At 45.7% G+C, this 16,559-nt stretch overlaps 1 non-coding gene and 1 pseudogene across 1 annotated transcript; both read left to right on the forward strand.

Moving 5' to 3' along the window:
• Window positions 1-16,559, forward strand: part of LOC111949699 (glutamate receptor ionotropic, kainate 4-like) — a 182,280-nt pseudogene that overhangs the window by 156,225 nt on the left and 9,496 nt on the right.
• LOC111949995 (U7 small nuclear RNA) lies at window positions 1,366-1,418 on the forward strand. Its single transcript, XR_002875441.1, has one exon. It is a non-coding gene; the product is annotated as a U7 small nuclear RNA (small nuclear RNA).

Genomic DNA, 16,559 nt, shown 5'->3' on the forward strand with positions numbered 1-16,559 from the left:
CATGCAGTCCAGGAGCTCTCCTGCGCGCATACATTTAAAGCATCCGCCGGTTTCTCCCTCCATCTAATACTGATGAGTATGCCCACTAAAATACATTCCGTGACCGCGGATATGATGCGGAGAAGGCTAGGAAAACGCCGTTCTATTATCCCTATTGCTATTCTCTTATCGGTGTAACACAAAGTGGTGTGTGCACTGAAAACTCCAGCGGGGGGGGGGGGGGGGGTAGTGGATTTGGAAGACTAATCAAGTTTAAAATAAACTGGTCCGGTTGTACCACAGGTAGAAGAACTGTTGTTGCCATGGCGACAGGATGGTCGGTGGCGGTGTGATGTGTCCTCTTTCAGGTCTCTGGTTTTCCACTTTGTGTCATAATGGAGGGACGCGCACTTCGTTCTGTGAGATGAATCCATCTCCCGGTCACCAGTCAACACAAACGCCACCCCAATAGAAGTATGACAGAGCAATTGCACTGTTTGCCTTGTGTTCCATCTATATTTCTCCATGTCAGACAGTGTGATTTTTCTCTCTCTCGACTTCAGTATAAAGCTCACTGTTACAGAGGACAGGTTAAAGAGGCTACCTGTTACAAGGCTTGCTTCACTCTGTAAAACCGACATGTTGCGAAGGTGACAAGTCCTCTCCAACAATGTCATTAGTAGGCTCCCACATAAAATAATACGAGAGTTTACTATAGAATTCTGTAGTGAACTGTAGTATACTGTAGAATACTATACACTGTAGTATCCCTCAATCATGTGTAGTACTTAGTATAGAATGTTGTTTGGATACTCTAGAATACAAAAGTAAATACTACCAGTATTGTCAGCAAAAATATTATCAAAAACACTGCAGTCCGCAAGAACACAACTATTTTTTTTACTACAGTAAATATTGCAGTATTACATTTGCATATATCCTGCCCATTCCCCTCCCCCATATCCCAATTTGTGCCACCTGTAAGAAACCTACATATATATTGTGTTCCTGTCACGATCGTCTGAAGAAGTGGACCAACGCGCAAGCGTGGTCAGCGTACATTTCTTTATTTTTAATGTCGCCAACAAAAACAAGAAACAACAAAAACGACCGTGAAGCTTACGAGGGCTATAGTGCCACTAACAAAGATAACTTCCCACAATAACAAAAGGGAAAAAGGCTGCCTAAGTATGATTCCCGATCAGAGACAACGATAGACAGCTGTCCCTGATTGAGAACCATACCCGGCCAACACATAGAAACAGAAAAACATAGAAATAAAGAAACTAGAATACCCACCCTAGTCACAGTTCCCTACAGGTTATAGAAAAGAGCAGACACCCTGAACTATCTGTTCCGACCCCAGTCCTACCTACAGGTTATGGAAAATGTACTCTTTCAGCATTTCTCCAGTAGGTTTCTTCAAGGAGAAAGCCCTCCACTTCTATGTCAAAGATAATAAATCAGAAACACTTTACTAAAAACTACAGTAATGKCTACAAAAAACTACAGTAAATAATACAGTATACTGTACTACAGTCCGCAAAAACACTACAGTAAATACTACAGAATACTACAGTCTGCAAAAACACTACAGTAAATCCTACAGTAGACTACAGTCTGCAAAAACACTACAGTAAATACTATAGTATATACTATTATTTTTTACTACAGTATTTATACTATAGTAAACGGTAAATACTTCAGTATACTACAGTAAATACTACATTATTCACTGTAGTGTTTTTGTGGAAACACTACCGTGAATACTAAAGTCCGCGAAAAAACTTCAGTGAACACTATAGTATTTTTCCATGTGGGCTGCAGCAGTCAAGATTTGATGCACGCTTTATTAAACTATTCTCCAAAAAAGGTAAGCACATTTAGTCTTTTAGCTAGGGTGGCTGGCGTAAAATGTGGATCCCTGATTGGTTGATGAATCTCTCTTAACCCCCCAAATTTAAATCATTGAGCTGCTTGCTCAACATTATGAAAAAAACGAATCGTAAATTATGAACAAACAGAGGTGCCAGACAGAGACAGGACAGTGGCAGGTGCCCGAGTGCTTTTGTTCCTCCCCGCCAAGTACGGTGGTAAAATTAATTGATGCATATGTAACCTTAGATATATGCTCATTGGCTCCTATTTAAAACTAATGACCTCTGGTGAGATAGTGTCCACTGTCCAGACAGACAACTTGCTGAAATCAACTTGACCCTACCTGGGGCGGCAGGTAGCCTAGTGGTTAGAGCGTTGGACTAGTAACCGAAAGGTTGCAAGATTGATCCCCGAGCTGACAAGGTAAAAATCTGCCGTTCTGCCCCTGAACAAGGCAGTTAACCCACCGTTCCTAGGCCGTCATTGAAAATTAAGAATTCGTTCTTAACTGACTTGCCTTGTTAAATAAAGGTMAAAAAAATTAGAAGTCAAGACTGAGATGATGTTATGCTATGCTACACTAGGTTAGGCTACTGTATATCATTTTTGCGAACTCGGGGGGCTGCCCCAACCGGGACTCGGGTCCACCTTAAACGTTACGCCAAGAGGTCCGAGGTTGCTAGGTATCGGGTTAAGGTCGCCACACTATCATGGCGTTCTACATGTGATCTGTGTCCCTTTGCAGGAGAACCCTTACGTGATGCTGCGACCGAACCACCAGGAGATGGAAGGGAACGAGCGCTATGAGGGCTTCTGTGTGGACATGCTGAAGGAGCTGGCGGACGTCTTGAAGTTCAAGTACCATATCAATCTGGTGGGGGACGGGGTGTACGGGGTATCGGGGACCAACGGTACCTGGACGGGCATGGTGGGAGAGCTCATCTCCAGGGTAAGAGCAACAGCGTCCTATAGTCAACCTTATTAATAGGGCCAGGAGTTTTTCCCGACCACATGACTTGATCAGGAAAACTCTGGGCCCTACCATCACCGTCCATATCCCTACCATTGACCCCCCTCTACCACTTCACAGCATAATGCCACTCGGACTATAGACCAATTCATAAAAATTCAATCAAATGGTATTAATGTAGCCTTTTTTAACAGCAACATGTCACACAGGGCTTTATAGTAATCAGGACTATTTACAGCCAGATCACCCCTAACAAATCCCTTGATGTGACACAACTCATACTGTCTGTTCGTGACACAATGGAGAGTCTGTCGTCACGGAAAATGTGTACACAACCATTGAGCGCTGTCTCCACAATGCTTGTGTACTTCTTTTTTTGTCAGGAAAGCTCTCCGTTGCGTTACAACCGTTATGCCAAATGCGTTGCATCAGTTGTACAACTTTAGTGTGTATGGGGCCTATATGTGGGTGTTATGTGTGCAGACATACTGTGTCTCCGTGGGACTCCAGGGTCAAACGATTCCATCTGATACGTGATAGGCTGAGTGTCTCGTAGTGAAACATGTCCCCAGTGATGTGATCGAGAAAAGTAGTGCCCAAAGCAATTGATTGATTTTTTCACATTCAGAGCATTCTGCAGTAAGGGGATGTAACCATGCAGAGATGTGAGGAGGAGGAGGAGGAGAAAAGATAAAATATGGAGGGGAAGGAAGAGAACAAGGATGTACAGGAGGAGCAAGGCTGGTAATTAGTCCAGATAATGCCTGATACAGATGACACAGAGTCTTGGGTCTGCATCCCAAACGGCACCCAATTCCCTTTATAGTGCACTACTTTTGACCAGGGTGCCATTTGGGACTTAGCCATGGCTGTGTTCTGTTCACCCTTCTAACTCGGATACAGCTCATCTGTCCTAATGAATCTCAATTAGCCCCAGTCACCCTTGAGCAAACACTCACAACACAGGCATGTCTTTAAAAGGGCCCAGCTAACCAGTCTGCCAAACCATCTGAATTTTTTTTTTTTTGTGAATGAAAGGTCTATATTGCTGGTCTTAGAGTGTGGTCGCACTGACCAGTGTTTTTTGTAGATGTTCACCCAGACCGGGGATAGAGTAGAAGGGTTGAGGAGGTGGTGAGGAGCTACTGGAAGGCAAAGCCATTAAGGAAATGAAAGGATTGCCTACTCGTATTATTGTCTCCATTTGTCCCCCCGCAAGTTGGTTCTGATTTGGGGACCTTGAGGAGGTCTCAACTCGGTCTAATCGCGCCTCACACGATAGTGCTACAGACTGCTACAGAGTACCAAGGAACGTCGGAGAGGGGGGAAGGTCGAGGGGAGACAGCGCAGGAAGGTGTGGGATCACGGAGTCCCTGCCTCTGAGCTACACTCTCTGGAAAGACCCCCAGACTGGAAAGATGAGAGTTAGTGGATGACTGGGTTATAGTTGGGGGGGGGGGGGTTAGAAGTGGAGGAGGAGAAGAAGGAAGAGAGATTGTACTGTAGCTAGCCTATAGCGGCTGACTGAATTAACACAGAAAGGTTGAGCCAACGCTGAGAGAAGAGAATGTATGGACAAGCTTTCCACAGGCTTCATTTGCAAGCTGGGGACGGGGGCTTTACTTTAAGTAGCCATAGAGACGGAGACCGGGAAGATGAAATGCCACGTACAGTGGGGAACCTCTAACTCAATGCATTATTCAGCAGCCGTGGGGACGGCTTTGATTTTCTTTTCCTATCTCGCTTTTTTTCCAGGGCACCATCTTATGATTGAGCGAAAGTGGAAACAAGTGTGGTGGCATGGGGAAAGAATACAACGATGCATTATTTAAAAGCTGACTTTATACCGTGTGTTTTCTCTCTCTCCCTCTCCACACACTTTCAATAGCTGTTAGACTCCAGTAATCGGTATGAATATTCAATAGGTGCATTAATATGTTCATTTTTCAAAGGAGGAGTGACTTCTTTCTTTTGTGGAGTTTTTTTTGCCTCGATACTTTTTGTTGTTGCTTTCGGGCTGGCTGGGGGTTGGCTAAATGCCTGGTTTTGCTTGTTCATTCAGACCTGTTGTCAGTGAAAACGCTGTAGAACAACCACTAAAAAGCCTTCCGGACTTTGTTCACCACCGTGTGAACACATGGAGCTCTGTTTTCGCTGTTCAAGTTATTCTGGACAGGACTGGCCAACTCCTTCACGGGCGTGTACTCAAACAGACTGAAGCTGTGAAAAGCCTTCCCCTGCACCCCCCCCTCTCTCTCAGTCTCTCTCTCTCTCTCTCTCTCTCTCTGTTCTCAACTGCTGCTCTCAGATCAAGGCAAAGGCATTATGATAGGCAGAGTCCTCATAGGACCACCTACTGTACATTGAAAAGTGTATGATACCCACTTGACAGGGTACATTAAAACATAACAAGACCCTACAGCTATACTACTGTCTATACTGTGTCTCAAACAAAGTTAATATTCTTGATTGGTCCACATTTATTTTGTGTCAAGGTGCACTGTGACCATAATGGCATGGCCCTAACTGATGATGGGTGTGCTATCAGAGCAAAATATTTCCACAGATTCTTTTGGACAGAGCCTTCTAGCCAAGTTAACAGGGGGCACACTCACTTGGCCCGACAATCAGAAAAGGGGCTGATGGGTAAAACAAACAAAAAAATAAGGTCATGAATGCTGACGGCCAGATCCAGCACTGTAGGCAGGCAGGCTCTCCTCTCATTTAGAGTTGAGCTCTGACAATCCTCTTATTTTCCAACTGCGAAAGACAAAGAGCAGCATAGGGTTGCACTGGGTCCCAGGAGAGATGAAAATCCCTTGCAGATGCACTTTGTAGCGTCGGATGATTAGTGGGATTGAGCAGCCACCGCCACAGCTCTACCATGCCCAGTAGCACTGACTGACCGGCTGGCAGGCTGGCTCGGCCTGGCTGGCTGGCTGGCTGGCTGACTGACCGGCTGGCAGGCTGGCTCGGCCTGGCTGGCTGGCTGGCTGGCTGGCCTGGCCTGGCTGGCTGGCTGGCCTGGCCTGGCTGGCTGGCTGGCTGGCTGGCTGGGCCGGCTGGCTGGCTGTCTGGCTCGGCCTGGCTGACTGGCTGGCTCGGCCTGGCTGGCTGGCTGGCTGGCTGACTGGCTGCTGTGTCAAGTGATTTGTCGTAACAATCTGCCCTTCGCCTGCTTGCAAAAACATTGCACTCTGTGTGTCTCAAATGGCACCCTATTCCCTGTATAGTACACACATTTTTACCAAAGCCCTATGTGTCCTGCTCAGAAGCAGTGCACTACATACTAAATAGGGTGTCATTTGGGACGCAGGCCCTCCCCTTTGTTCTACACTCTGTTCTCCCTGGTGTCCTGCGTGAGTCAGGTCTTGGACACAAAGCCAATGGTGGATTATGCTACATACTGCTGGCAGACTATGCATCACGGACAACAATGGCAGCACAGTAGGTGKGGAATTACGCTAGTCGCCTACTTACTACTTACTTTCCATGCATTTCCACCACCACAACCCAACTTTTGCTACTGTAGATTTACATATCTGTGCATATCTGAATGGTTGGTGTGGTGTATGTGTGTGTGTGTCTGTGTGTGGGTGCGTGCGTGTCTATTCCAGAAAGCGGACCTTGCCGTAGCGGGGCTCACCATCACCGCAGAGAGGGAGAAGGTCATCGATTTCTCCAAGCCTTTTATGACCCTTGGAATCAGCATCATGTACCGTGTGCACTTGGTAAGACTAACCTCTGACCTCTCCGACCCCTACAAACAACCTGGCTGACCCCTACAAACAGCTTGCGCCGACCCCACACCCCAGGCACCACGGGAGTCAGTGGACCGTGGCTAATGACCTAGCGGCCAATCATCAGCCTCGGTCTGGGTGCCGGTTCAGCCCCTCTCCTCCTCTCACTACATCCCTCTCCTCTCTCTACCTCCGCCAGAGTAACAGATGGTGTGCTCTGCTCCGTGATATGCTGGTGTGAATCGACCTTTCATTCCCAATCTCACTTCTCCTCTTATTTTGAATGGGATCTAATTCGCACCAATAACAGCCCTGAGCCCTGCGTATAGAACAAGACCCAGGCAACAGTTGTGGAAATCCAATACGGCTGTCTCTATGTTTTAACACCCGCCAACCATTAATCAAAGCCCTTCCCCCAATATCCAAGGTGACACGCTGGTATCTCCTCTGGCCACCGGGCCGGATGAAGCCGCTTTGGACCGGGCGGTGGCGTGTAAAAACATTAATATGGCGTCCCAGTAGGGTATTTACTCACAGCCGCCCCTGTCACCCCATCTGCGTCCCTCCCCTTTTCCTTGGTGCTAATAGGTGTAGCTGCCAGGAGAGAGGCTCCATTGGGCCAACAGTTGGTCAAATGAATCGATAGCAGCAGGTGCACAGTAAGTGGGCTGCCGTATCACCTCTGCGGCGGGTTGCTGCTACTGCTGACGTGTTGGAACATGCTCACCGGCGTGTTCCTGCGAGCTGACGCGGCGTGGAGGAGGAGAGGGGAAGCCCACACACACTGCAGTGCAAGATTGACACACACACACACACACTCCTACTGCCCTAACAATGCAGGCACAGACAGACAGAGAGGGGGAAGGATAGAGGGATGAAGACCATGTGTAAGGTAACTGGCAGAGAGAGATGCGGAGCCTCCACTGCTTAAGATCAGGAGTGACGGGCGGAAGAGACTAACTACAAAGTGTGAGGGTCTGCTGCACTGATCTCTCTGTCTATCTGTCTGTCTGGAGTCTTTACACAGTACCTGTCCCCGGTGTCTCCTTCTTCTTCTCTCTTCATCTCTCTACCCAGGACTCCCTCCCTCCCAGCGCCCCTTGGCAATCTCTTAGGTCTCACACAGAGCTACAAGGCTCCAGCTCCACCATTCAATATTCGAATTTCTGTGACTGCACTTGTTTGGGTTTAATCTACTAGCTATTGATCTCTGACGCAGGGATTTCTACAAGGGACCCTGCTGCTTATGTCAGACTTTAATTGAAATTCTCAGCCTGATCAATAACAATGGGGAGAATGGATTAAAATAGAGATGCCTGTCGATTTTTTAATGACCTGCTGCATGGTCGTAGAATAGGCTTGCTACCAGGGCCGAATTACTGAACAGGCATGCAGGGCATGTGCCCCTGGAAGTAGATCCCGGTCCCGTGTGGCTCAGTTGGTAGAGCATGGCGCTTGCAACGCCAGGGTTGTGGGTTCATTCCCCACGGGGGGACCAGGATGAATATGTATGAACTTTCCAATTTGTAAGTCGCTCTGGATAAGAGCGTCTGCTAAATGACGTAAATGTAGATGCACTGGGGCCCCCAAATGCGTTAGTCTGGCCCTGCCTACTACAGTTTAATCTCTTTCTGTCCACGGTGCACCCCAATAGTGTGTGTTCTTAATCTCTTTTTGATTATCTTGATTAACTGGTTTGTTTTATAAAGTGTTTTGGGAGAGCGCGACAGTCCTCTTTTGATTACCCTACATCCTTCATCTCTCCATCTTGGAGTATACTCCGAGGCTTTACCCCTCCCCCAATCTGTCCACTTGTTTCATCAAACCCCCTTTCTCATCATCCTCCACGTCTATGTTCTGAGGACGTCTTTCCACCAATCCCTCCCACCTAGTAGGAGTAGTAAAGACAGAAAGAGACAGAGAGAGAATGGAGAAGAGAGAGAAAGAGAGACTATTGAGGGTGCATATGGATATTAAAAACCTAATTAGACCCACACGTTAATTAGGGGTCGGTAGAGAGGGGAACGGTGTCACATTCACGAGCTGCCTTGTGGGAGTGTGGCACTGGGATCCTGATTGAGTGTGCCTGCCCTCCTCCAACCTCGCCCCAACCTCCACCTTCCCCGCTTCCCCTCTCCTGCGGGAGAGAGCGCTGAGGGAATCTGGGACGGCGGCAAATCAGCAGCCCCCCGACCTCTCGCCACGTAAACAGAACTCCTCCGCCTCCGTGTTTCCCGGAGACCATAATAGCAGGGATGCGAGTGGCGGACCACAAATAGGGACGCATCTCTGAAGGTGGCTGGCGTTTGAAAAAAAAGACGTGTTACTCTCCTTCACTCGGTGTGTTTCTGTAGTGCAGTCCCGCCGTCCTCCTAGGTTGAATACGTGTGGAATGACAATAAAGGGAGGGAAGAGGGATATGATATGCTGGTGAAATCCTTGAACTCACTAAAGGTACAGACAGCACAGTATGAAGATAGAAATAGCTTCCCCAATAGAAATCCCMGAGGAAATGTCATGGCGACGCTGGCTAGCTAAGCGCATGCAGAGAAACACGTCATCGGGTCTAGCGGTCGTCTCGTTCCGAACTGTGCATGTGCAGGCAGTCAAATTGAAGGCAACCCTTTGATAAACAGTTGTTTTTGACAAAAATGAAAACCTAGGCTATTTATGGAGAATTTTTGTCACTTTCACGAGGTTGGAGTAATAACAAGTTCRACTACTTAAGACAATGGCTCGAATCGAGTTTGTGCCAAGGAAGACGTTTCCACTTCTCTCTCGTTGACTTCTCAAACCCCAAACCCCAGCCTGGTCTGCTTGGTCTGCTTCGCAAGCGTTCCCGGAAGTCTCGCGATGTTGCGCCTCTGGGTTTAGAAACTCTGTGCTAAAGSTCTTATATCCCGCCACTTAACACAAAGTAGAGCCTATGGGGAGAGGGGTTTGTATAACGCTTCATTTCCGATTGTTTGGATTGGCTTGTAAAATCAGCATGGGCAATGAGGCAGTTGTCACAACCGGCGCCTCCCGTCTCCTCTCTTCCTCTCCCCCGGTTCTCCATTTGATGGGATGATGATGATTATTGCACTCTGTAAAGCCCATGTCCAATAAAGACCTTCCTATTCAGTCAAAGTGCCATACATGCCTGGATACAGTCATGAGTACAGTCAGAGAGACCTGTTGTACAGTGCAGAGCCCGTGGTTGAGTGGTAACAGTCCTGACTTTTGGCACATGATCAGAGAGACCAGGGTTCAATTCCCGCTTTCCCGCAATGTCTAAATTGTAAAAGAAAGAGCCATTACATATTATAAACTGTATAATAAGACATAAGTGCATATTTGTATATAACAAGTTATAAACCATTATATCTGCAGGCTTCAAGTAGTGTTACCAAAAAAATGACATGTTGTGATCGTAGCTGCCTTTGCCAGTCGGGATGCCCACCTTGACTACAGATCAGTGCAGATGACTGGCACCTCAAAGGGCTTCCTGACAGGCTGAGGGAGCTCTCTCTCCTATTTGAGAAGAAACAAACGTACCATCACAGCTTGCCATCCCTGCCCACCTCCCTCCCTCCATCGCCCAGTACACACACACACACACACACACACACACACACACACACACACAGAATAACATTTTACCAACTTAACCCTTTAACTGGCACATGAAGAAAAAAATGTAAGAAAAAGTATTGTTCTGCAAAATATGCGTATATAGCCTCAATATAGGCTATTTATTTATAATTTTTGTTTGCGTGACATAAACTTTGATAAATAATGCATCGCAAACATCTCAACCAGACGGTTGAGTTGCCCAATTAGAGTAAATACATTTTGTATTGGAATTTGCATATACGTTTTCATTTAAATTTTGTCTGCTTCATTTACTTATAATGGAAGATAGGCCTAGTTAAATGAGGACTGATATCAAATAAGAATAAAGTGTGATACATTTGTGTGTCATAATATGAATATGCAAATGCATGTAAATTAACGTGCAGGCAGTAAATAATTATATGGATTTGAAAGGATTTTTCTATTTGCACAGACAAAGAAATATCAGAATAATATTTCTCTATTGTCCATTATCACTGACTTTGACTTAATAGCATTCCTTTAATGGGCAACTCAACCACCGGATAGAGCATACTTCTCAAGAGTTCTTAAAATTGTAAACAGATTAGTAATTGAATCATTCTTAAACGGTGGTTTAAAGGCCAACAACATTTTACAACCTTGTAATTTCCCATTTTATACAAAAAAAATGTGTAGTAAATGAGGTTTTCAGCCATCTTTGAATGGGTGTTCAAATGAAAACCACATGATCGTTTTACTAAATGTCATTGGTTGAGATGATAAAATATGCCAAACAAAATTCATTTGTTTCATTTCATTTCAAATTGGTTGTCAAAATGAGCTCCAACGCCCAGTTGAGCTGCATGTTAAAGGGTTTTAACACTGCTGTGCTGAGATGTCAGGAGGGCCACAGGGAATGAGCTACTGTTGAATACAGGACAAGAGTTAAAATATGCTCCGTGGCTTTACACAAGCAAATAGAATGGTTGGCTGAGCCATACTTGATAGAAATGCCTAGAGAATACAAACATACTACTGTGACACTTTCAAGGTCTAACCTCAGAAAATACAGTCTGGTCACACAGACCTTCCCTTTGTCAGTTTCACTCTGTACTTGCATTTTTGATTCTCCTAGGCAACTGTTTACATTACATCAGGTGTGCCTATGTCTTTGTTCTATGTACTAACGTTACTTCTGGAAAGTTGAGCTCACTTCATAGTGTTATTGTGCGGTATGTCTCTTTCCCCCTCCTTCCATCCCTCTCTTTCTATTTCTCTCTCTCTCTCTCTCTCTCTCTCTGATCTTTTCCATCTGCTACTGTTGTGCTTATCTCCTCAACAGCTCTGCCCTTCCTTAATGGTCCCTTAGTGGAAGCTAAACAGGGAATTAAATAGAGTAGCTCTGTAAACAAAATGCTCGCTTCACTTGGCACCAGATTGGATGACCACAGGACACCTCGTGTCAGCACAACCTTCACCTAGTTACGTTTCGCCGATATATTCCTGCAGGAGTTGTCACCGCATTGCACCGCCATTGGCATGACCTTTTATTAATGTACGCCCTGCCTTTGTAACCGAGGTGGTTTGGAATGCCTTTTAACTTAGTGGGCTAAGACGGTCTTGTGGCATGCAGGAGACCCGGATTTGAACCCRGCGGTCACATCCTCAAAAAATATACACGCACACACACACACACACACTACCCTTTCTCGTTTCAAGACTCTCTCCGACACTAGAATGGCCCTTGACCAGTTTGAGTAGCGTTACAGAGTCCCCCTATCAGAGAGTACGGTGACGCTGGTACCATAAATGGATCATTTTCACAAGGCAGGCCCCCATCAGCTGGTAGCACCAGGCTCCTCAGGACAGGCCATTGCTAATTCTCTCTACTGTAACTAGAAATCTCCAGCTCCACTCCTACGTTTCTCAATTACAGTAATACAGGAGTGATTACAGGCACATGAATGAATGTCCGAGCTCAACCAGGTCTTATTATGGATTAATTCATCATGAACATTTTTCAGATGCCCTTAAATCCTTTCCCCTCGCAATATATTTTGGGGGGAGGGGGCATTTGCATTGCATGCATGTTGTATTGCTTATTATCACGGGGGTTGTCGTTTTGGTGAATTGATGTGACATGTGACATTTACTTTAAGTGGTCAAACAGGTTATTGTAGGATTAGACCTATTCTCATGACATATTCATTAACACAGTGAGGCCACATTTGATGTCAGATAACCTACAYAGCTGTGCTGTTGCCCCTAACAACACCACATCCGTCCTTGCAGTTCTTGTCTTTGATGGACTGTGCTGGTTTGGGTTTCTCCATGTCCATTGAAGATAATGTAATTGCCCCTAGCTGGTGCACTGGCCTTCTGCAGTCACTTTCAACCATGCATTTCCCAGAGCTCTATTTCAGATGTAATTGGTTTCATTTTGTGGACAATGGCAATCGGTGCTAAATAATTCAGCAATATGAATTAACTCCGTATAGAACTCAGGCTGATAATCTCCCAGTAGTAAATATAGACCTGAGGCATATGGCTCCATGTCTTGGAGTCTCCAGTCGTAGTAAACACAGGAACGTTCAGTCATAGGGATACATCTGTAGCAGATGTACTGGCATAGGGTGTATCTGTGTGTATGTAATGTAGCTAACCACCTCTCTCTCTCTCTCTCTCTCTCTCTCTCTCTCTCTCTCTCTCTCTCTCTTCTCTCTCTGCTCTCTCTCCTCTCTCTTTCTCTCTCTCTCTCTCTCTCCTTCCTCTCTCTCTCTCTCTCTCCTCTCCCTCTTGCTCTCTCTCCCACGACTCTCTATTAAACCCTCTTCTCCTGTGTGTGTGTTGTAATGGCCCGCAGACCTGCTACTTCTCTTCCTAGCACCCTTTCTCTCCCGGGGTGTGGCTCTTCATGCTGCTAGCCTACCTGGCAGTCAGCTGTGTGCTCTTTCTGGTCGCCAGGTGAGTCCTCCAAATCCTCTCAGCTCCACATTGACATCTACTGGTGCTTTGGAGGAACTGACACGTCATATGCAGCACAACTACAGTAGACACGTGTTGTGTCCCAATAATCTCTCCTTTTCCCCAATGGTGCAGTTGTTCATGGATTTGATAGGAAATGACTGGTATTTGTAAATTCCCTATAGCCCATGGAGTAGTGAACGAGGGCACACTTCAATAGGAAGGAGAGATGATTTAGTAGCAGGCAGCAACCCCTTGATATAATAATGTATGTATTTATTGTGTAGAAAGTTATTTTATTTTGGTGAGGTGAAAAATGGGGCGGGGGGACACCTTTGTCATTTTAAAAGGTGATGATTTTGAAAGTTGATGGAAGTGGAACCATCTTGATTAAATGTTGATGTCGTGTGCCTGAAAGAAAAATCAGGTACATTTAAAAAAGCAACAATACAAGAAAACAACCTACCCCTGAGAAGTGACGAYGACGACAGCTGTAACGAGACATTCTGAGAGCAGGGGTTGCCAAAGGTGTGCTGACATCACGGTCGAAGTGATTTGATTTGTTGGAAGTCAATTATTCTTTACTCGTTTGCGTGTTGAATGATCTAAATACAATGTGTTACGCTCTGTGTTAAGTATTACCCTTGGAGATTTGCCTGAGTAGTCGAAGCATGCATTCAATAAATTACAGGTTTTTAGAACTTCTACAATTCTACAAACACGATAATATACCGGAAGCTGTCATGGCCGCTCCATACAGTATATTTAGTAGCTTATTAGACTGCTTTCACTCACAGCAGACAGCAGCAGGTGTATGGGAGTGTACATCAGGTGTATGGGAGTGTACATCAGGTGTATGGGAGTGTACATCAGGTGTATGGGAGTATACATCAGGTGTATGGGAGTGTACATCAGGTGTATGGGAGTGTACATCACCTGACCCAGGGGGACTGAAAAACACGTCACACCACCTCATAGGACTCAAGGTGACTTTGTGCTCCGCTGACTGTTTAAGTTGTTGCATTTCCCCTCTAATTTCTCTCACCTGTGTGCGTGCGTGTGTGCCTGTGTCTGTTTAGACTCACCCCCTACGAGTGGTACAATCCCCACCCCTGCCTGAAGGGGCGCTGTAACCTCCTCATCAACCAATACTCGCTAGGCAACAGCTTCTGGTTCCCCGTGGGGGGGTTCATGCAGCAGGGGTCCACCATTGCGCCCCGCGCCCTCTCCACGCGCTGCGTCAGTGGAGTATGGTGAGTACAAAGGTGTTTTTTTTTCTCGCATGGTCCTGTCCAGCAAAGTTCCAGCAACTATGGTGGATGCGTAACCAGGCCCGTAACCACACMTTTGGCTTAGCACAGCTTGGTTTGGCACAGTAGTGTGAAAACGGTAATAGTGTACTTGATCAATCATACTGCTTGACTTAGACACCTTGGCTTTACAACATCTGTCTCGATGCGGACCTGAGCCGTAATGTCGCTCAGATATGTCATTTCCACCATGGTTCCAGCCACTATGGTGGATGGTTAACCAGACAGGCTAGCGCAGGTAAGCTCGGCTCGGTTCAGTACGCTAGTAAGGGAAACATGGGAAATTGTTACTTTGAAGTTCCTGAAGCTGCAGTAGAGAGGTCAAGGCCACAGGCAAAAGGTGAACCTCTAATTAGCAACCACGTATAAACCCTTAAGACGACGCTATGATCATATCATGTATGTGCCTCTGCTCCAATTAGCCTACCATCTGGGCCCTGAATATTTCCTATTTCCTATCCAATTAAGAGTCTTGATACTATACTTGATACTGAACCGCTGAGGTAGTCTGTATGTCTGAGTCCATACCTGGTAGTCACTGAGGTAGCCTATGTGCTTGAGTCTATAGCGGATACTGTACCTCTGAGGTAGTCTGTGTGAGTCTTTAAATGATACTTAATTTCGTTTATTAATTCGACCATTTAAAAAAAAAAAACAAGCACACATAAAACTTGAAAAAGCCATAGATGCACATGAATATAATCATGGAGGATAACACACAATGAAGTCTGGGACTTATTTCCATTGTGGTCCTCTTGAAACAAGATGGCTCTATCTCATCGTTGATCTATCTCATCGTTGCAGTTACATCATAAGGGTCATTCATATGGGCACAGAAGACATCAAACAGTTTTTTACTTTATTTTTTACAGCTGCCCAGAGAGGACGTCATTTTTATGTGCAGAGGCAATTCATTCCACTCTGAGGCTCCAGTATACTAGACAGTACCTTTCCCAGCATTACTCCTGAACCTGTATAAGCACACATCAGCAACACCTGATCTGGTGCTGTGATTGTGTGCATCCCTAACATGGGGAAAGTAATTATTTAGATATCTGGGCGCAGAACCATAAATACTCCTGTAAACCAAACCCAGTCTAATCTGGGACACACTAGCCTCAACAGGCAGAACCATAAATACTCCTGTAAACCAAACCCAGTCTAATCTGGGACAGCCTAGCCTCAACAGGCAGAACCATAAATACTCCTGTAAACCAAACCTAGTCTAATCTGGGACACCCTAGCCTCAACAGGCAGACAGTTGAGTTCCTGAAAGCAGCTCCTGCCTATGTGAGTACGTGGACTCACCTTCAATACTACCCTGATCAGCTTATTCTGGGCTATCTGGAGCTTCCCCTTCAGAAGCTTAGATAAGCCCCCAAACCAGGAAGTACTAGCATAGTCAAAATGGCATTGAATGAAGGCAGTGGCTAGCACACTCATGGAGTCCTTATCAAGCAGCTTGGACTTTCTAGCTAAARATTTAGTCCTGACATTAACCTTCCGTAGCACTTTACTGGCCATGCTCACATCTCCYAAGCTTCCATCAAGGATGCATCCCAGGTAGCTAACAGATGTTTTAGTAGGCAGCACCTCACCCCCTAACTCCACTTTGATTTCAGAGGACCTACACAATTTAGGTCTGGACACAAAAGTAATTGCCTCAGTTTTACCTAAGTGTAGAGATAGCTTATTATCTCCAAGCCATTTGCTAATGTTAGTAAGCTCTGTGCTAAGAATGCTCTCCAACATAGTTTTACTTTTGATGAGACACCATCCGCATAAAGGAAAATACGTCAAGAACAAGCATCTTTCATATTCTTTATATACAGTTAAAACCGTAGAGGCCCAAGCACGCTCCCCTGCGGAATGCCATAACTCATTGGTTTTGCCTGAGACAGTGAACCATTACATTTACATTTAAGTCATTTAGCAGACGCTCTTATCCAGAGCGACTTACAACCATAAACCTCAACTGTACCTCTGATGTAGTCTGTGTGAGTCTATAGCTGATACTGTACCACTGAGGTAGTCTGTGTGAGTCTATAGCTGATACTGTACCTCTGATGTAGTCTGTGTGAGTCTATAGATGATACTGTACCTCTGAGGTAGTCTGTGTGAGTCTATAGCTGATACTGTACC

The sequence above is a fragment of the Salvelinus sp. IW2-2015 genome, linkage group LG22, assembly GCF_002910315.2.
Source record: "Salvelinus sp. IW2-2015 linkage group LG22, ASM291031v2, whole genome shotgun sequence".
NCBI classification, from domain to species: domain Eukaryota; kingdom Metazoa; phylum Chordata; class Actinopteri; order Salmoniformes; family Salmonidae; genus Salvelinus; species Salvelinus sp. IW2-2015.